This window comes from Lontra canadensis, unplaced genomic scaffold, assembly GCF_010015895.1.
Source record: "Lontra canadensis isolate GAN:19392208 unplaced genomic scaffold, GSC_riverotter_1.0 scaffold13, whole genome shotgun sequence".
Lineage (NCBI taxonomy): Eukaryota > Metazoa > Chordata > Mammalia > Carnivora > Mustelidae > Lontra > Lontra canadensis.
The window spans coordinates 25,124,772-25,147,927 of record NW_022631007.1 but is presented as its reverse complement, the minus strand read 5'-3'; positions in this window follow the sequence as shown (position 1 = coordinate 25,147,927).

Sequence of the window (23,156 nt, the reverse complement as noted above, 5' to 3'; positions counted from 1 at the left end):
ATATGTATATATAAAATCCTGATAATTGTGTGACTGGTTCTCTTGAATGTTTCAAAAAAGGGTTACCAAGTGAGTTGTGCAAAGTACAGCTGTGCTTCCTCAGATTTTGCTAATACTGCTTCCACTTTGTCCTCGACCCGAATTTATTTTATTTTATTTTATTTTATTTTTAAATTTGAGCTTAAAAAAGAAGTGCTAGTTTTCGAAGAGAAGTAAAAGTAAAGGTCAGAGATGATTCTCTTTTGCTCGGTGTTCTTAATTTTGGAATTCTGTTTATGAGAAGTGTTTGCAGAAAAGGAATAGAAAGGTAATTGTTTAATTTCACCTCTCTTCCCATGACATGAAATGAAGTAACTGTACGGGTTTTACAGACTTCAGTTAATATTGCAATTTTCCTTCAATAAACATATTTAATTGATTAATTAAATTAATTGTTTCTTTAGTAAAAAAATCATGAGCTAAAAAAAGCATCTTGGGGGGCACCTGGGTGGCTCAGTTGGTTAAGCATCTGCCTTTATCTCAGGTTATGATCCTAGGGTCCTGGGATTGAGTCCTGCATCAGGCTCCCTGCTTAGCAGAGAGTCTGCTTCTTTCTTTCTTTCTCGCTCTGCCTCTCCCCCTGCTCATGCTCTCTCTCTCTCTCTCTCTCTCAAATAAATAAAATAAAATAAATAAAAACTCAAATAAATAAAATCTTAAAAGAACCCCACACATCTTTGTGGGTGCCTGGGTGGCTCCATCAGTTAAGCATCTGCTTTTGGCTCAGGTCATAATCTTAGGGTCCTGGGATCAAGCCCTGAATTGGGCTGTCTGCTCAGCGGGGAGTCTGCTTCTTCCTCTCACTTTCCCTCTGTGCTCTCCCTCTCCCTCTCTTTAATAAATAAATAAAATCTTTTTTAAAAAAGCATCTTGACCATTTGTTTAGATTTATGAGACACTCTGCACACCTAGCATGTAAGCAAGTTTATTTTTTCCTCTGTTTAATTTCCTTAATCTTTGGACTCTTAATAAATTCAGGTCATTGGAGAAATTATAGGTGGAGACAATAAAGTCTAAGAGTCAAATAAACAAAAGTCCAACACACCCAGAAACCCAAATTAAAGGTAAGGAATACATGAATAATATTTAGAAAATATTTCCCTTTTGGGGCCTTCTTTCTCCCTCTTTTTCATGACCTTTTAAAAATTTTCTTTTTGTTGCCTTTAAGCTAAACAATATATTTCTCCAGTACACCTCTCCTAAACAGGAATTTGCCTTTGGGGGAAAAAAAATGTCTTAGCAGATTTAAAACCCTAATTTGTTCTGTAGATACTGTATATTTATGGGAAGTTGCTTATCTTAAAAATAATTGTAGTGCACAGGGAAAAACCAACAACTTGGGCTGATCATCCTCCATCTGATTCTACTATCCTTTGCAGAAAATCTTAGATCTTAAGAAAAATCTGTGGGTAGAAGGTAAAAAAGACAAAAGTGTGGAAAGAGGTAAGACATGGATGACCCCACCTTAGAATGGGGCAGTATCAGAGAAGACTGAGCAGGAGGCTGGACTTGCAGCCCTACTCAACCCTAAGGAGCACCCTTTTCTCTCCCTGACTGATGGGAATTCAGGAGTTTCCCCAGTTCCCAGCTGTGATAAGGTTACTTATCATATCAAGAGCCAGGAAAACCTCAATTTGAATGAGAAAAAATAATCAACAGATGCCAACACAGATGACAAAGATGTTGGAATTATCTGGTGAGGATTTTAAAATGGTCTTTATAAATAACAATGCTTCAAGGAGCAATTACAAGCGGGGCTTGATACAAACGAAAAAATAGAAAGTCTCAGGAGAGAAAGAAAAGATATAGAGACAAATTGAAATTTGAGAACTGAAAAATAAAGTATCCAAGAAACAAGATAAAACAAAGACCATGCAGAAATTTTACTGAAGGGGCTCAAAGGGACAATGAAGAGAATAGAAGGAATCAATGAACTTTAAGATTAAAAACAATAGAAGTTACCCAACCTGCACATGAGAGAGAAAATACACAGGAAAGAATAAACAGGATCTCACTTGCATTTGAGATTGTAATGAGAGCGCTAACATTGATTTTGTCAGCATCCCAGAAAGAGAGGAGATAATAGAAGGCTGGGAGAGTATCAGAAGAAGTAGCAGCTGGAAATTTCCCAAATTTAGCACAAGATATAAACACAGAGATTCAAGAAACTGAAGAAACCCTCAACAGTGTAACCCAGAGAAACCTTGGCCAAGACACATCATGATCAAAGACCTGAAAGCTAAACACCAGGAAAAACTTTAAAAGCAGTGAGAGAGAAATGATACCTTACCTATAGGGAAAATAATTTGAATGACAGAGAACTTATTATCAGAAATCATGGAGGCTAGAGAACATGCCACACATTTTCAAGTGCTGAAAGAAAGAAATCATCAACTCAGAATTCTGTATCTATTGAAAATATCCTTTAGGAGAGAAGGGAAATTAAGCCATTTTTCAAATGAAGGAAAATTGAGAGTATTTGTTACCAGCAGAACTACCTGAAAATAATGACTTCAAGAACTTTTCTAAACAGAAGGGAAATAATATGGGAAGGTACATTGGAACAATGAAAATGAACAATGTGAAGAGTAAACCTATGGTCTGTACAATTAACATTCCTCCTTCTCTTGAGTTTCCTACATTATTTTTGGTGGTTTTTCAATGTCTGATGTGGATCTCATTGTATATAGAGGAAATATCAAAGATAATTCCGTTATGAATGGGGGAGAGCAAAGGGAATTAAAGGGGATTAAGATTTGTCCAGGTCACTGGTAAAGTATCGACATAAGAAATTGTGAAAGTTATGTATCTGAAAGAGTGTGATACCTAGAGTAACTACTAAAAACTATACATGGAGATATACCCAAAAAGCACAGTGGGTAAATCAAGATAGAATTCTGGAAAAGGTTCAAACATAAAGCAAATGAATAAAGAGAACCACTGATAACTACTCAAGGAATTTTAAGAAGATAACAATTATTCACACATAATGGAAATGATCAGTTATATTGCTTTCTTAAAGCATTAAAGGGTGCTGTATAAACCGTGTGACAATTTTACTGGAAGCAGGATAGGCAGTAGGTAGGCTGGGAATGGAGATCACTTGGAGACAGAGGTCTGACTTACTGGTAGCTGTTAGGGTGAGGTGCTTTGTGAAGGTTGAGCATAACTCTAAGCAGTGGAGGAACTGGGCTGGAGAAATTAGGTGGAAAAGAAGCACGCAAAGGAGATGTAAGCAAGGGGATTTTGCTTATTTCACATTTTTTCTGGCATGAGCCTTTTACCCACATTGGAAGGAAGATCCTTTTCTATTCCTTCTTGCACTTCTTGTATTTTTACGTATGTTATCATTTTCTATTCTCTTAAAATTCAAAGGTATTATACATTAAATTATATTATAAGCTAAGTAGATTATTATGGAGGGACTGTGGGCCAAACTATTATGAAAGCGTTTCTCTTTCTTGGTTAGATAAGTTTTGAGCTCCAAACAACAGACTGAACACTTGTCTTTTGGACCCGCTTTTCTGATGGTTGGGTTCTGCTGAGATTGATGCTAAGCACTAATGTTCAGGGAATATTCTCTTCTGGGAATTTAGGGGAAGCAGAGAGCAACTGTTTCATTTAGCAGATTATAATGGAGAGTTGAGCTACAGATAGTTTTCACACACAGATTCAATAGCTGCAGTGTTCTATAACATATTAAAAGAAAAAGTCAAATCTTGGTCTTGGCGTCCAAGGTTGGGGTAGAGGCAACCCTTTGCGTTGAATGAAGTGGACCCTTCTGTAGGCTGAATGTAAAGAGGAAGTAGAGAAACACACATGCATAAAACTACATTGCCCACAAAGCATTTTTAGCTTAAGTAAAGTGTACAGTGACAGAGAACAGCTGTGATTTTCCTTCCCTTTTTCTTTCTTTCTTGTTTCCTCCCTCCTCCCCGCTTCCTCCCTCACTTCCTGTTCCTTCCTTTCTTCTAAGAGAAAAAAAGCAACACCATTTTCCTAATCTGATGTGTTGGGTCTGGGGCCAGGTTGTCTTTTTGTATAACTCAACAGGTACTTTCTTGGACTTAAATCAGCTAAGAAAGGACTTTAGATCTATAGCAGAATATGTCCATTTATGATGAAATCCACTTATTTCTCTGCTATCATTACTAACTACTGTCCAGTAAACTCTATTATTCCTTTAACTTAAAATACATTTTCTGAATTAGTTCTTATATAACTAAGATTCTACATATTAATATGATTATTTTATTCTTATTTCAATCTGGATTTTCTGCTTAAATTCTACAGTATTAGAATGACAGGTAATAAAGTAAGGAAAAAGCAGAGGATAAAATATTATTGCTCTTTGTGGCCTTAGAATCATTTAATGAAGCACAATTTTTAGATATACAATTAATATAAAACTTACTAAGTGAATTTTTTTAGAACATAAACAATCATTTTGTCTGGCATATCTGAGAAGCCCAAATAATGTAGTTAGTTAGTGCTAAGTAGTTTCAAAATAAGAATGTTTCAAATTGAATTGAAGAGAGTCATTTTCTTGAACAATGGGTGTGTGTAATTTGGTTTCTTTCAGCAAAGAACCAACCCTGGAGAAGAAGTCCCAGGGTGTACCCTTGCATTTACACTAATTAACTCCTTAGGCACTAGTGCCCTGTTGCCTTTGGATCAAGTTTGTGACTAAAAAAGGAACAGATCATTCAGTAATTATGTCAGGCCAGACATCTTTACAAGAGGGGTGTGGTCTTGTTTTGTGAATTACGAAGTTATGATTGTCCATAATATTCCTCAGTATATTGTCCTTGAGTGGTCTTTGGCACTCAGACCACAGTGATGAGGAAGTATTTGGTAAGATACTCAAATATTTTAAATGGGTATTTTGTGTGTACATTTGGGACAAATAATTGTTTTCATGTATTTTGAAGAAGTTAACTCGATTCACAGTGAATAATCACTAAAGACATTGCACAATTGAGTATAAGTTGACCTTTTGTCAAGTTCAGGGTTGTTAATATGGGAGAGCACTTTGGTAAGGGTGAGGTCTAGACCTTGGGAATGTTAGGAAAATGGTTAAAGAACATGGTAAATTATCACATTACATATTAATGCTTTCACTTAAAAAACACTTATGCATTTCAGATTACATCTTTGAAATAGAAACTTTTAAAAGGAAGTTTTGTTGATGGCATTATAATGGCCCATCAAAGTGTAAGAAATGGGTCAAGCAGGTTCTATCTGTGCCCATTGCACAAGGTTCTGTACACCCTACATTTTGCATGTGAAGAATAGATTTGATTTTGCTTATTGATGTGAAGTGAAGTCCTGTAAGAACAGCTAGGAGGGGTTTTTCTTTCCTCATGCCAGTCATTGTAATCTACTTAGAGCAATTTTTCCTCACCCGAGCCCCACCTAATAAGGTGTCATGTTATGGGTATGATTTATGAATATGATTTGAGAACTTCCTAAATCAGATGAAGTGGAAAACAAGAGAATCTGTGAGTCAGTGAAGAATTCATTTGCCTGTAATATTGTCTTCTAATCAAAGTCTTATATTTAAAATGTTGAAATAACATCAGCGATACTCCAACCTTTTGTTGTAGCTGTTGCTGTCTTCATGACAAAAGTGGGCTCTGACACACAGTGACTTCTGGGTTAGTAAGAGCATAAGGGCATCTCAGCTCACCCCATGCCACCTGAGTAGAGAGGTAACATTGTGTTTCTCACTCTTCCGCTCTCCTGCTCTTGTAGGGAGTTTACCTTATGTTTTCTAAAATTCAGACCTGCTTCTTTTCCTTGGGACAAACTCCTTGAGTGAGAAGTGTAGTTACAAGTGTGGGTACAGTGTTTTGGTTAGAATGTGCTACAAACACAACCCAATATTTTTTCCCCTCTTCCTTCCATAGGATTATGTATTCCTTTAGTCTTTCAAAACGAAGCTACAATGTGGTTTTTGATTTTTTAACCATCACCATATGTGATAAATGAAATGGTGGAATTGTAAATACGTTTGCAGCAGCATTAACTTTTTAATTGTAAATAATAATTAAATTTGTTTTGTAGTCACTAGTACATGCAAAGAAATGGTCTGGACAAAGATATTTCGCTTGAGACTCAACAACCTGATAGTAGCTGCACAATTTAAAAAGTGTTGGTGCATGTCTCATTTGGAAAGAGTAAAAGTGAAGGAACTGGGAAAAAATTAATGCAATTAAGCTGATTAAAGTGTTGTATCACCCTATTTTAAGTTAAAGCCATTCGTTCAAAGAAAGGAAATATTACCCTGTGAAGAGCATGGGCTTCAATAAATATTTATTGAACTGTAATGTCCCATTTGATGAGTATCTCTCAGCCATGCTCAGCATTTTAAAGACTCTCCTGATAGCAGAATCACTTTGCTTTGAAAATGTAGCAGGTGAATTGTAATTGTCCAGCCAAAGTTGGAATCAGTTCAATAGGACTCTCCCCCATGTTTATCCAATTGCAAGTAATGTCAAGAGGTGAGATGTTTGATGACGGGGATATGATTTCTCATCTATGAAATACTATTCTCATTTGTTCCTTTGGGGACTGTAGCTGTCAAAAGGAAAAAAAAAAGACAAGCTGAAAAAAGAAAATCTTTATCCAAAGAAGATCACAGAAATGTCTATTTAACCCTGATTTTAAAGATAATTTTATAAATCTGGATTAAAAAATAGAAGTTCCTCATCCTTTTTTAGTCAGCCATGTGTAGTAAAATATACTACTGGAATGAGCACCAAGGATTCTGTGAGTAACAAGTTTGTATTGATCACTCCCTACGAGCACAGTGCACTGAGAGCTTTTGGGTAGTCACATTTCATGGAGAAAACCAATGACTCTTACTTTTTTCTAATCTCTCATCTATAGATTTAGCTCCCCCTGGTAGTTCTAGAGTGTCTTCTAGCTTTCTAATTCTTACAAAATAAATTTGGTGTTCTCTCCCAGGTGAAATATTTTATTTTACAAAATTTTAAGCTTCCAAGATGATACTATATTGACAGTAGTAGAAAAATATGTGTGAAAATGTTATATAGACTGCTCAGTTCCACAATTAGTTACAATCAAATGTACTTGGTATGTGAGCTATATTTAATATTCAATAACACTGAAAAACACTTTTAATATCTAATCTAAGAATAGGTTCAATATTTGGATCCATTTGGAAAGCAGAGACCTAATTGTTGTGGGTAACTTTTTTTTTTTCTTGGTAATTTTTATTAATGATGTAAAAGAGCATCTAGGCTAGTGTTTATTTATCTGGAGGACTTTTAACAATTGATTATAAACCACACATTTAATTAAAAAATTAATCACATGGATAGGATTTATACTGCCAAGGTTTTTTTGATTTTAATCATTTTTAAGTAATAATACAAACCATTTAAAGTTTTATTTAATTCTTTGCTGTAGTTTTGAAGATAAGTGGTTTGGCAATGATGGTTAAGCTTTTTAACTGGCTTGGGTTTGATGCACAGAAAAACCTCACAGCAATTTCATTTTGGAATTGTGTGTGTGCATGTGTATGTGTGTGTGTGTGCGTGTGTGCGTATATGTGTGTGTGTGTGTGTGTGTGAGAGAGAGAGAGAGAGAGAGAGAAAGAGGGAGAGAGCAAGAGAGAGATGTAGTTATTCTTTTCAGTTGCTTTTGAATAGCACTTTATTCTAGTCATCAGCAATGACACAGTAAAAAAAAAAAAATTGAATGCCAAAGGAGGAAGACATATGTTCCCTATTTTTAGGAATAAGTATTCCAACAACAGAACTACAGGGCAGTGCACTGAGGTAGCTTCTTATTTGTATCTTTAGGACTATTGAGGAACTTTCATAATATACTCTATACCATAGCATGGTGTCTTTGTCTCTCCATTCCCTGGAAGTTTTCCTTCATTTTTCCAACTGAATAAACCATAAAAGTTAAGCATATTTTAAATATTAATAACCTAAAAGATGGCCATTAAATCATTTCTCCTCTGAGCAAGGTTTTCCCCCTTGACACATTTTTTGATAAGATGAGGACACTCAGTGAGCTAGAAGCTTCTAATGGGTGATCCACTCCTGAAGGAAAAGTGGAGAATTCTGTAAATTGTAGATTTTTTCATTTATAAACAGCTTTGTTCAGGGTAACAGAGCAGTGATTTAAAAAAAAAAAAGTGAACACACTCTAAACCTTCTTGTGCAGATTCTTTATAAGCAAAGTGTTGGGCAAAAGATCAAACACACCAAAGGCATTTTATCCCTTCCCATTAGGAGAATAAGCTAGGAAACAAATAGCATGGGTGTATCTATTTATTCCCATTCTGTATACAGTCAGCCTCCAAGTACTGACTTTTTTCAAGTAATGCTTGGCACAGCAGTGAATTCTGTAACACCCTTATAATTGGGCAAAGCATCAGGAGGAGGCAAGAAGTGAGACAGAGGACTATACTTTGTTTGGTGGGGAGAGCATGGCATCAGGCTGATGAGGGTGAGCTAACTCTACAGGGCATAGGGTTGAGAAGCATTGGGAATGAACAGAGTTACAGAGTTACAAGTAACTCTCTGATAGTGTTTGAAGGGTTATATAAGAAGCATGGAACCCAGCTGTTCTCTACTTTATGAAGGCCAGACAAGAAGGAACGGACTGAACTTGAAGTAAGAATTGACAAAGGAGGTTCTTAAGTACTGGAAACACTCATGAAAGGAGGTTCTGTACTTGTCCCTTCACACACACATACATGCTCAGCTGTTCATCTCAGTTGACAGAGACCAGGCTGCAAGACCTTTTGAGGCCCTTCACAGTTTTATAGAAATTTGAAAACTAACTGAATTGGATTATGTGATTCTGTGAACAAAAAATTCTGGTAAACTATTCTGCCTTTCCAAACCCAAGGTCTTAAAGTCCTTTCAAAAAGTCAGGATATGTATGGTATCACTGGAAAGAGTCTTCAGAAGTCTGTTACTTTCCTCTATTGTGAGCCAAATAGAGCATTTACAGTCACTATGCAGGCATCTGGTCATTTGCAATCAGGAGCAGCCATTCACTGATCATTCTTCTATTCATTTTTCTTTTAAAACATATTTTTTGAATGGCCATTTAGCTAAGAGAATCTAACTCCAGTAAAAGAGTGAATAACTAAAGATTGTTAATTCTTTGCAATTATGTATACACGTATATTTTATAAATTAAGATTATTTTCCTCATTTGTACATGTCTAAGCTCTCTGTCTCAGTTAATGTAGATAAGCCCGGAAAGAAATAGATGAGCATTTAGGATTATATTATATAGAGAGTTTTGCATTTTAATTTGTTAACATAATTTTTAATGCATTGTCTATTTTACCAAACTGACATTGAAAACAAGATTTTTTACTTGGTGGATACTAATTAGTGCTTTTCTCCATGTTAGAGATTAAGTTGCTTTCATTTTTTTCACTGTAATGAACAGTCCTTAGAATAGAAACTTGGAGGGAGAGTTGCTAAACCAAAGGGTAAGAACATTTTTAATGCTCTTAATGCTGCCAGATGCTATCCAGAAATTCCATCAACAGTGCCTGGGAGTGTCTTTTTCATCGCACCTTTACTAGTATTAACTGTTGACAGCACTCAAGGTTTGGAATAACATTAAATGATTTCTGATTTGAACAGGATTGATGAAATGATTAAGATGTAGACATGTTATCACAGGCATATGGGACTACCTCCCAAGTTTTACAGTGAAATACATCCTTCCAAAATGTTTTTGATTTCATTCACTCATATTCATTCGCTAATTTGACAAATATTAAATACATATTCAATAAGCTGCTACTATGTGTCAGGCTAGGACCCTTACTAAAAAAAAAAAAATGGGTGGTGAAATTTCCACGTTGTTCAGCTCATGATAATGTCTTGCCTTGTTTACTGTGCCAACTTTTCTTGTGTACTCCTTGGATTCATTCTTTTGTTTTTAACATTTGAGACTGTAAACGTTAATTTTGTGTGGCAACTTGAGTTGGCCGTAGGGTGCCCAGATATTTGGTCAAATGTTATTCTGGTGTTTCTGTGGGGGTGTTTTTGGAAGAGATTGAATCAGTTGAGTAAAGCAGATTGCTCTTCCTGTATGGGTTGGCCTCGTCCAATCAGTTGAAGTTACAGACTGGCTCACCAGCCGTCACCACCTCTGAATAAGAGAGACTTTCTCCCACTTAACTGCCTTTGGCTTGGAGAGGCACCATTGGGTCTCCTGGTTTTCAGGCCTTTGGGATTGGATTAGAACTACATCACTGGATGTCCTGGGTCTTTGGCTTCCAGCAAATGGGTTGTGAGACTTCTCAGCTTTCATAATCTCATAAGCCAATCCCTTATATTAAATCTGCCCCTCTGTCTGTCCCTCTCTATATAAATACACAAACAGATCTCTCTTATCGGTTCTGTTTCCCTGCAAGAACGCTGACTGATACAACTACTATATCCTGAGTGATCTCTCAGCAAAAAGCTAATAACTCTGCTTTCCCCTTTGAAATTATTCAGTGAGATCCCTTTGCCTTGCAGGGAACCTCAAACTTTTTGATATGGTTTCCTTCATGATTTAGCCCCTGCTGTACTCTCCAGCCTCACTTCTTTACAAATTTCCCTGTTGTTATTATAATATTTATATTCCTGCAACCATTCCATGCTTTTGACCACTTTGGGCGCCCTGTCATGCCATTTCAACTTCTTAGTCATGTTCTCAGTGCTTTTCTATGCCTCATTTCTGTTCTTTCTTTAGGTCTTAGCTTAGACAGAACGTTTTCTAGGAATTTCTTTCAGTCTCTTAAATCCAGTGAAAGAGCTTCAGCTACTTTCCCCATGATAGCACATACTATCTATAACATAGATATAGTTGTACTATATATAGCACAACTGTATACTATAGCTGCTCATTTTCTTACCTGATACTGCCATGGCCTTGAGAGTCCATGAAGGCAGAAATGCTTTTGTCACTTTTACTCTGGAACCCAGCTTCTGACACAGTGTCTGACGTAGTCTGGGCTCTTAATAGACACTTATGAGTGGGGCATTTGATGAGATTTTAGGGTTTCTTTATTCGTTATATGGTATTGTTAAGTTTGCAAATCAATTGCTTTTTACTTGGTGAGGCTGGTGACTTATTTCATAGATATGAGTCATGCCATTGACATTGCTCACAATTTTAGACAAATATAACTGAAGAAGATTAGCCTCCTGTCTGGTGGGTGGATTGTTTAGGTACAGTATCTGGTACATTCTGCTTTACCTGTGATTCCTTTTCTGTAACTATGTTCTTTATCAGTGATTGTAAATTGGGGACAATTTTATCTCCCAGGGGACATTTGGCAATATCTGGTCATGATATTTTGATGGTCATGGCTTGAGCTTGGAAGTGGAGGTGCTGCTTGACTCTAGTAGTTAGAGGTCAGGGACGCTGCTCAACATTCAACATCGCACAGTGTAACCCCCACAACAAAGACTCATTAGACCCAAAATGTTTATGAGGCCAAGGTTGAGAAACTCTAGTCTATGAATCCAGAGAAAGTTTATGAAGAGCAAGCTGTCCCATGTGATGGTCATGTGGTAGTTGCTTAATATGTGTGGTTTTTCCTGGTTGCTGCATCATATTTGACCATCAGAGGAAAAATAAAGGAAGGGGACCAGGCAGCCAAATGATACACTGTATTACTGCATGGGAGCTGTTTTGGTGCTGTATTTTAACTCATTAACATTTAAAAATTGTTATGCAGCAGAAAAATAATTATGTCCTTTTAACTGTTGAAACAGAATCCATTTTTCCAAGCATACTTTTTTTAAGGGCATATTGCTAAAACACCAACTGTTTTACAAGCACAGTAATCACATTGCTGTTGAGTATATTGTGTTTTGTTAGGACACACTTTATAGTGTGGAAAATGCATTTTAAAGTAATTCTTCTGGGCACAGTTATGGAAAAGAACAAAGGTATGCTTTATTTTTGTATGTGAACAGTTAGCTGCATAGTGACCCCCTCTGGCAAATGAAATGTGCAATGGTTTCTCCAGGTGGTTTCTGGAAAGTTCAATATCTGAGACTTTGACCTTCACTTGAAGGAATGAGGAAGCTAAAGAAAGAAAGTGGAAAATAGAGAAAATTTAAGGGGCTCTGAATTCTTCCATCCCTTTCAAGAGAATAAATTATCCTGTCCATGATCAGTAGTTCTGTTGTGGCCCTCCACTTTCCACTTCCATCACCCATGAATGCACTGGTTCTTGGCCTGGTTCCATGGATCTACATATCCACATGTAGAATTTCAGGGGGTTTCAGAATCCCTGGAAATGTATACAAGATTGGTGTGTATGTAAATTTAGGAATTTTTCTGAAGAGAGGTGCTCACAGCATTATTAGAATTGCAAAAAGGTTGTGTCTTGAAAAAGTTTGAGACAGCTCTTTGGGAAGTGCATATACGCTACTGTAAATGGAATTTCTGTATTTGCGTGGCTTTAGGAGAAGATGTGGGATATTCAAAATGGAGCTGCTTAATCACTAATGAGGTCTTATAGCTACTCCCCAGTTTGTAGAGCTGGTGTGGGATGCCTGGGCATAAGATTTGCTCTGTCTTTCTTATTCTATTACTACACAAATGGGCCCGGAAGGTCATACTCCCTACACTGATAGATGATGTCCACATTTCTACTTCTCTGGTTTGCCAAAGATGAGTCATAACCCACCCAACCCTGCTTTCATCTGGTTTTTCATCTTTGAAAATAACCTCACTTAAATTAACACATAGCTTTCTTATATTGATATAATATAATTAAGGATTAAATATAAGGGAAATTCAATAAATAAATTTTATTAAAACAAAACTAATAATAAAAAAGAGCAGCACAGCTTCATGTATTTTTCCCACACAAGGGAATTCTGGTCCACTCTTGATGACATCTGTAGCCTTGGGCTCATTTTTATGTTTCTTAAAGGGTTAAAGCTGGTCTCCTTTCGGCTTTGCATGGTCAGGTGCCCTGCCATATCTGTGCATTATCAGTCTGTAATCAGGACACAGGGGAGAGGGCAACATTGGCTCCTGTCGTTTACTTTGGAAGCATGCAAATTGCTTTTTCTCTTATGAAATAATTATTCAATAACCAGGTATATATTAATCCTCAGTTTCCCTTTCTTTAGAAGTTGCTGGTGTGTCTGACTTGAATTCTTGGGCAGCTTGAACAGTCACGTTCTCTAGACTGCTTGCACTGGGGGTGGGGCAAGGCAGAAGGGACTGCTGGGTTATTAATATAGTATTTTCCTACCCTCGACATTTCTGTGTTCTTGAGAGAGGATTATGTGATTTAAGTTTGTATAGTCACAATTCAGTGAGAGCTCCTAGACTCATAAACAGGTAAACTCTGGTCATCAGAATAATGAAAGGTGGCAAACATTTTAAAACACACTGATATGGAAAGGCCCTAAAAAATTATATTTAAAAATGGACGCATTCTATAATGAACAATATTCATTGTAGGTAGGAAGTACTTATTTCATGCTAAACTCAGATTTTTTTTTCTTCATGTTATTTTCTGCTTGTAAATCAGGAATTTACAATGTTTGGTCTATGCAGAAATTTAAAAAATATAAATGTTAAATGCTGATGCTCATACGGCATTATATTTCCTCAATATCTTATTAAGGAAGTTTTTTCTCAGGATATTGGAAGATCAAGTGCCAGGTATTCAATGGTCTAAAATGAAATTGAGAGTTAAATGTGGGCATCAGCATGAGAATTTAGATGCCATCTTTCTTTTAACTTAAACATCCTTAAGAAAAAAAAATAAATAAAACCCTTAAAACAACTTTGAGTCATAAGGGCCATGATTCAGAATATTTTATGGGTCCTGTAAAGTTTGAGGAGACTTTTGTGTTCAAAAGTGACTTTGGCTTTGTTAACTGTTTCCTTTGCTGTGCAAATCTTTTGATCTTGATAAAATCCCAATAGTTCATTTTTGCCCTTGCTTCCCTTGCCTTTGGCGATGTTCCTAGGAAGATGTTGCTGCGGCTGAGGTCGAAGAGGTTGCTGCCTGTGTTCTCCTCAAGGATTTTGATGGATTCCTTTCTCACATTGAGGTCCTTCATCCATTTTGAGTCTATTTTTGTGTGTGGTATAAGGAAATGGTCCAATTTCATTTTTCTGCATGTGGCTGTCCAATTTTCCCAACACCATTTATTGAAGAGGCTGTCTTTTTCCCATTGGACATTCTTTCCTGCTTTGTCAAAGATTAGTTGACCATAGAGTTGAAGGTATATTTCTGGGCTCTCTATTCTGTTCCATTGATCTATACGTCTGTTTTTGTGCCAGTACCATGCTGTCTTGAAGTTGACAGCTTTGTAATAGAGCTTGAAGTCCGGGATTGTGTCAATCAGAGAAAGACAACTATCATATGATCTCCCTGATATGAGGAAGTGGAGATGCAACATGCGGGGTTAAGGGGGTAGGAGAAGAATAAATGAAACAAGATGGGATTGGGAAGGAGACAAACCATAAGTGACTCTTAATCTCACAAAACAAACTGAGGGTTGTTGCGGGGAGGAGGGTTGGGAGAAGGGGGGTGGGATTATGGACATTGGGGAGGGTATATGCTATGGTGAGTGCTGTGAAGTGTGTAAACCTGGCAATTCACAGACCTGTACCCCTGGGGATAAAAATATATTATATGTTTATAAAAAATAAAAAAATAAAAAAAATTAAAAAAAAAGTAACCAAAAAAAGTGACTTTGGCTTAGGACAACATTGGAGCTCTGGAGAGAACTCGATTCACCTTTGGTAGGTGGGGAAGCACTTTGGAGCAAAGGTTAGTTCAGGTTATAGCATCAGCATCAAGTAGCAGGTAAAATATTCTACATTGTCCTCGTTGTTCTACTGGGCATTGCACCAAGTTGGTTAAACAAACGCAAATGGAGCCACACCAAATTACCTACTGAAGGTCAGAACATGCCCTTTTGATGTATAATTTATATCAATGAAAGTAGTATACAAGAACATACTAGTCGTAGCAATAAAAATAGTACTCATAGTCCTTAGTTGGGGTTCATATTGCTTTAAGAACATATTCTTTCAGATCGCATTATTCTTAAACGACACCGACCTAAGGAAAACTTTTTTGAAATCTCTTCTTTAATGTATAATTCAGGAAATTCTTTAAGTATTTATTGAATGCTCCTGATATGTATATGTTACACACACCGTGGCGACCCATGGAACCTGCTGTCTGACAACTTCCCAAGTCACTCGAATTACCCCACAAGAAACTCAATAAAGCAGGGCTTGAATGTACTATTTAAGGTAACAGTCTTTATGATGACAGTGCAAGAACCTGACAGAGTAAGACATGCTTAGGAACCATGGGATTTTATGGGATGCAGAAGGAGAGAGCTTCAGGCTATGATAAAGAAGATTTTTTTGGCGTTGAAGAGATAGAATTAGAATTCACTTTTGAAGAGTGTGTAGGTCAATAGGCAAAGCATTGTTTTTATTTTATTTTACTTTTTTTTTAAAAAGTAGGGTCCATACCCAACATGGGGGTTGAATTCCTGACCCCAAGATCAAAAGGTGGATGCTGTTGAATGGAGCCAGCCAGACAGCCCTGTGACCTTTCTGTTTTAGAACATTTTGTGAAAATGACATTGCACCATGTGGTTGGGAGACAGTGACGGGAGGAGTTCCGTTGCGGTGAATAATTTGTGATGTTCATTCAGCCAAGGTAGACTGGATTTTGGCTATAGAAGACCTTGAATGACCAGGTAGGTTGTGTGCAGTTTAGCTTCCATTCAATTCTGAGCCACTGAAGATTATTCAAATTTCTTAAGCCTGCTGGTGTCATTCTCTTGGCAACCTTATGCATTTCAATGTCTCTTCTTGATACTGGAATATAGACCCAGAGAAAGTACAAAAATTGATTAATTAAATGAAGTTAGGATTCCATGTCAGCAAGAAATAACAACAAAATCACTTTTTCCTAATCTAAAACACTTATAGCATATCCTTCCCAGGAATGAGCTAACTATGGGCACACTGTTCTCTAGCAATCACTGTCTAAACACACCACTCCATTCACCGAAGTCTCTTGTGTACACAGTGCTGGTTGAGGTGTTTGTTTTATCCCACAGTTAACTGCACATTGCACCTGCCATCAATCACCAGTCATAGGTGTGTCTCTTAATTGCCATTTAAAGGTCTTCTGAATGTGACTTATATATATTATTTTCCTCCTTTTTCCACAGGTGAAAATCCTTGTTTAGAGACAGAAAAGGATGTTGAACATGGACTATTACATTCTTTTTAGAGTTGCCTCCTAATTTGAAAGAATCAAGAATTGTTGGTGCTATTCTGGATTACAATTCCATTTGTGAGGGCTTGTGATTTATCTCCTTAAAATAGGATAATCAGTGTTTTACTAATGGTAGGGACCAGATGATCTCATTTATGATTTAGTGTCTGTTTTTTTTTTTTTCCAAAAAACAAGGCAATGGATCCCATAGATTTTAATCTGGTGACTATAAGTTTATTCCTAAGCAAAATTCTAGAATGACTCATTCGAACATAGTTTTGTGAGTGTTTAGAAGATGAGTCCTTGCACACTTTCATCTAATTTACTAGAAACAGCTTATTGCAGACTGATTTTACAGACTGTTTTTCTTTATTGAAATCTTCTTTTCTGAAATTCATTTACTTACTTAACAATATTTGTAAGTCCAACTCCATAATGGGCTCAATACTATGACCCTTCTTGCTATATATCTTGCTGCACGAAAAAGGTATGGACCTGCCCCCATGGAGCTTATGTTTCACTAGGAACAATGAACTCAAACAAACCTGAAAACAAACAAGAAGAGCTCCCTGTAGAAGAAAACGTGTGAAGACATAAAACAATTTTAAAATACTGGGGAGCCTGGGAGGTTCAGTCATTGGGCATCCCTCTTTGGCTCAGGTCATGATCCCTGGATCCTGGGATTTGGGCCCCATCTTGGGCTCCTTGCTCAGCGGGAAGCCTGCTTCTCCCTCTCTTACTCCCTTGCTTGTGTTCCCTCTCTCACTGTGTCTCTCTCTGTCAAATAAATAAATAAAAATCTTTGAAATGCCAATATGTCTATGAAGGAACCAAAAAAAGATCAGGAGAAGGTTAATGGAGACCTATACGTGTAGGTGCTCAAGATCATTGGTATTTTGAAAATTACATGTTATTTAGCATCCTTCTTAGGGTAAGCTGATTTGTGGTAATAAATGGACTAAAAGGTCTTAGGTCGTATGTCTAGCTCTGGTAACACAGCAGGAATTTATGTCCAGCTCTGGTAATAGTACTGGAGAGTGTTTAGGCAGGCAGGGTAGCTTTGTTCTGTGCAGTCACCCAAAGGACCCAGGTTCATCCAATATTAAAGCTCTGTAATCCCCTACAGTAGGGTTTCTCAAACTTAGCAATATTGGCTTTGTTTTGGGGCCATTCATTGTAGGATGTTTAGGTGTATTCCTGGCTTCTAATCACTAGAAACCACTGCCCCTTCTTGACAATCAAAAATGTCTTCAGCCATTTCTAGATGTCCCCAGTGGGGCAAAGCATCCACTGCTCTAAGACCTCATTACCATTTACATTCAGCAGATGGAAGGTGAAAGAACACAGAATAGACATAACCATTCTCTTTCAACCTCAGATCCAGAAATGGGAGATATCTCTTCCTCTATACTCTTTTGGAGAGACCTAAGTCATGCACCATCTTGAAATTGAAGGGGGGGTGGCTGGGAAATATGGTCAATCATGTGCTCACCTACAGTCTTGTTATTATGAAAGGAAAAAAAAAAACAACAACAAACAACACATTTTGGTGGCTGCTGGTGGCCTTTGCCATGCATTTTGAAAAATTAAAATAGTTATCCAATAGTTTGAGAACCTATGAACTATCTATCGCTATCAGCTTGTTATGCTTGTGAAATATTTATGTTATGCTTAATGGACGAACAGCCTTGTCCTTGGATCATCTCTTGTTCCTGTTTCTTCACAGTGAACGAAATCCCACGTAGACTTCAGACTTAGCGAAAGTCACCGCAATCCCCAGGGAGCTCTCCAGAGTGTGTGATGTGGCACTCTCACACTGCTTACAATTTTACTTTGGATAAGTCTGGTTTTAACTATTGCATTTTAAAGATATGTAGAAAAAAATAGTAGCCTGGAGGAAAACAACTAAAAAGCATTACAGGAAAAGGAAATAGGTTCACCAAAGGAGATTAAAAAATCTTTGGATAGTTAGCTGGTAGATATCTTTTGTCTTATAAAGGAGTTATATTTTTTAAAGCTGAAGATTTAAAAATATTCCTCATGGAAAACTGAAGTATACTTACACGAATATTGGAGTAAGTAAAAATTTTTTTGTTGGGTTTGAATGAAGAATTTGAACATTATGGCAATAGAGTACTAGAGTGGGTTGTATCTGAGAACAGAGAGAAAGCAGAAGAAGCCTAAGAAGGAGGAATGGGAGGAGAAGGAGGAAGGAAAGGAGAGGAGAGAGTGTCTCCTTTGATGGTATGTTTGGCTATTCATCAAGGTAGGACTGAGATCATTCTTCAGTATTCCTTTCCACCTTCCTAATATAAATATGGCACACATACAGTTACTTGAAACTGAATTAAACTGTTATATCCATGCTGGTCTTGTAATCAAGCCAGAAAGTTGGTTCCTTTGAGAAAAAAATAGACTGTCCTGAGGGATTTGGTTCCCAACCAGATTTCTTGGAGTTAGTCTTTTCCTTCAAGAAATTCCTCCCCATGTGTGTGTGTGTGTGCATGTGTGTGTGTATTATATATAATATATAATATGATAATATAAATATGTATATGTTTTAAAATTAATGGCATTTTATCATGTTTTTATCAGGTAGGTTAGAAGACACACTCTTAACTAAACATCTGGTGTCTTTTTAAGAATAAAAATGTAAATGCTAGCTAAAGTGGCTTCATTGTACATTTCCAAAGAAAGATTTGCCATCACGCATGTTCCTGCACTCATGTACCAGGACTTCAAAATCAACCTCTATTCCACTTTTGATTTATTATGTTCTCTTTGGCAATTTGCTTGCTCTAGAAGCCTGCTTCCCAGATCTGCTCTTTCACCTGGAACTAAGGTTCTTATTATGAAGCTGTGCTATAGACCCACCATTGGAAAACATCCCTCTTTAGGGTGTAACTTGGCACCTGCAGACTCTTGTAGAGCAACAGGATGTGACAATTTAGGACGAGAAAACAATGGTATATATTGTCCTGCAAGAGAGTCTGACATGACAGAAACAATTTGAAGGGACCAGATGTAGCTTGCCAAGACTCTTGTTCTCTAAGGATTCAGCATTGACTTTCCTGAGACACTGGTAACATGTTTAATTAAACAAGAAATAAACACTTGAGTTTTTTCTTTAAAATGTCGTCACTGGTTACCGTTTTAAACTTCTCAATTTGTAAATGAAGAATGGATACAAGTTAGTTGCAGAGTACAACCTTCAGTGGGTTAGCTTGTTATCCAGGATATTGCTTATCTAATGACTTTGAAAGCAAATCAGATCTTAAATGAAGGCAGGAAACATGTAGGAATTCCACACTAGTAGGAATACACAGTGATAGAAAAGTGCCCAGTTAAAGTGATTATAGTACTCTAGGCTCCCTTAGGGCATGTTCTACATTTCCTCACTTACTTTAAGACCCCAGCTTATACTGAGTGCCTTCCCCAATTCAATGTCCTCCCATTCCAACTCAACCCCCTACTCTTTCCTCCTCCTTTCTTGGTCCTGAGCATCACGTGTTTCCCCTTTCTTCCTTTTATTTATGTCTTTAATATTATAGGGAGTGCATCTGCCAGGACAGGAGCAATGTCCATGTCTCTTTTCAATGGTCTTCCCCCATCCTACAAGATGGAATGTGGAAGATTACCCAAGTCCTTCAGGCAAACTTTTCAAGCTACTTTGCCTTCTCTCTCACTCTGTTCTTGAAGTTTGCAGCCCCCAGTACCTCATCACTCCATCATTCCTTAGTCTTTGCAAATGAACTTCTAAATGGTACCTTCATAGGTTTTTCACACACCTGTTAACCATTGTTTCACTCCTTTTCATTTTCTAAACTCCCCAAAGTAGGTGTTTTCCAAGGTTTAGGTCTTCATCATCAGTCTCCTTACTTCTCTTCCATGTCGACAGTATCAGGCACACACACCTTTTAGCTTGAAGTGGATAATTAGTGATATTATTGCCATACCTTTAGCTCAATGGAGATTCGGCTCTACATTGTCATATTCCAAAATAATAAAAATGAATCTTCCTCTCCATCTCCCCAAACTGCCTCATATTTCCAACTCTCCCAGTTCTTACATGTAATCAGTTGCTAAGTCCTTGAAAGTTTACTTCCACTACATTTCCTCTCATCCTCTTCCTTTCTCTTGGCACTTTCTTAATTAAAATCAGTACTATTGCACTAATTTTCTAAATAATCTTTATGCCTCTATGTTCTTTTTCTCTTAATTTTTTTTTATTATTATCATTGAATTAGATTCCAAGTTGCTGTTACACACCAAAACTTTCAATGGGCCTTTCGTACATACTGAGTGTAATTCAAAACCTCTTCGTTTGGCATCAAAGTTGTCCTTTCGTGCTACAGTGGGAAAGAATAATACTCCTTAACTGTCTTTAGGAGATTAACTGATCCTCCTTGAAATCAGGGAAAACAACATTTGAGTTGACTAAGACTATTTGCTCTTCTTGCTCACGTGGAGTGTTTGTTATAATTTGGCTTTGAAATACGTTATAAAACCATTGGTTCTAGAATTTCACTTGAAATCAATGTCTGTTTGGTACAGATCTTCAGTGCTCATCAGTTTAGGTTGACCAGTTTTCTTACTATTTGTCCTCAACTATAATTGCATTTTATTGTGACAGTAACTCTTTAAATTTCTTTTAAAATATAAAAATAAAACATTATCTGCTCTCATTAGGATGGCTGTCTTCATTTGAAATGAAAATTGCAGCTGAGATGATCATTGTCTTTCCAGGAGAATTAACAATGATGAAGTAATAAATGATGCTCAGATTATGATCAGATGATTTTTCTACTAGTTCGAATGAATTATAGTTTTGGAATCTGCCATATTGGCATTTAGAAATCCACTAATCTGAAAGCTAGAAAATGTTTATGGACACTTACAACCTTCATTGCCTGTTTATTTTGAAAGCAAGAGCTAATGGAGGTCAATTAGAAAAAACAACAATCGCTATCACTTCGACAGCTTTCGCATCCTCTTACCCACCAAATATCCTAAGCAGACAAAACTAAAAATATAACCTGGAAAGGAAGCCCTTTCTAAATCAAATTACGTGAAGTATTTAATTCACTATGTTTTTTGGTAACTGGGTCATAACTTGTGCCTCAAGCTGTCACACCTTGAAAATGTACTTGTGCTAGACAAGGTTGCTGATGTCACACTTAGGAGTTCACATCCTGGGAGAGGTTTGCCATTGAAGCTGAAGTGTATCTGATTCAGCCCTGTGGCCGCAAAACTGGATGAAGCGGTTTTCTTCCCTTTCCCCTTTACAGTGTGTGATTTGTGCAACAGCTTTGGCTTGGCAAATAGGGAAGTATCGCCGCTAAATCGGCTTTACTCTAAGGGCACAGTGTGCCTGTTTCTCAACTCAGGGATATCCAAATCCAGGACCATTTTACTTCAAGTGGAATACACACACAGAGCAAACATTCTCAAGGTCAGGTGTGTGTTTCCTTATTTTCCATGGCAAGAACCATTTCCCTTTTTTGGAACGAGGCATAGAACTCATTCATGCTATGGAGCAGTAAATTACATGGGGGGGGTGTATTTCAAAGGATCACTCTTTTTTAAAGAGAAGATGTTAGACAATCCGTATTTAAGGGATAATCAAATTTGGAAGGGGGATTGGCAGCCCAGGTTTACCTTCCTGAGTACATGGTTGACAGTCTATTTGTGGGATGGCCAGATGTCTACAGCATAAGGAAGTGGACAACTGAAGCAAGTAACTATGTAATTCCAGCAATATTCCATGACTTTTCATTTTTACTAGTTCAAACAGTGGTAGGGTTGGGGACAAAGTCGTTTGTGTTATTCCTTCCTTTCCTATGTTCTTTTGATGGCATAAGGAGCGGTACAATGATGTGCATTTTGTGTGTGCATATAGTCGCTGTCATTATTTATTTTGCAGTTTAACACAGCTTATTTTTGTGTAAGCAAGATCCAGCCACTTGCTAAGGAGGATCCTAATTGTCTGGATGCCTGTTTGGGAACAGAGAAATGTGGATTTTTCTTTTCCTTCAATCTCCTGCTGTAAGAGACAACGTCACAATTACAGGTAGATGGCTCGGCAAACACCTCTGGGCTCCCCTCCCCTGCTCAGTAATGAATGCTGAACTATTGTTTCCTTTCAGGTTGTGCCACTTCATATCTCTTACCTTTTTCCCCTCAGTTTTATGTAAATTGTGTGTGGATAATGGAATGAAATGGTTTCCATGGAGCTGAACAAATATAGGTCATAGTGTAAGGAACTCTTCCTCTCTTGAAGTACACAGGTGAATTTGCATATAATTTTAATTATTCAGTTTTATAAGTAGGACTGAAACCGTGAACAAAGTTGAGCTTCTTGTGAGGTAGATCTTCATTTTCCCTCATAAAATATGTATGTATAAATACAATAAAAACTCCCACTACACAAAAATGCTAGAAGTTAGTAGAGAAAAATCAGTTGGGAAATCTGTGTTTTCAAATATATTTTTATGACCTATTAGCTGAGTGACTTTATGGTGTACTTCTCAGTGCATCAGCTTTAAACCTCCAAATGCACTTGTCTTTTTACGCCTCTCAAAAATCTAGGCTACTCCCCTTGGTTTATTAAATCGTTAATTAACTCATTCAATAAATGTGTAAGTTTTGGAATCAGACAGGCCTGCAGTTTAATCCTGGCTACACTTCATACTGGCTTTCATTTGGGAAAGTTAGTGAGCCTCACTGACTATGAATTTTCTTGTGGGTGAACGTGGGATGATCATTACTACCTTATAAGGCTGTTGTGGTGCAGAAGGACATGTGTGAATACACTACCTGATCCATGGTC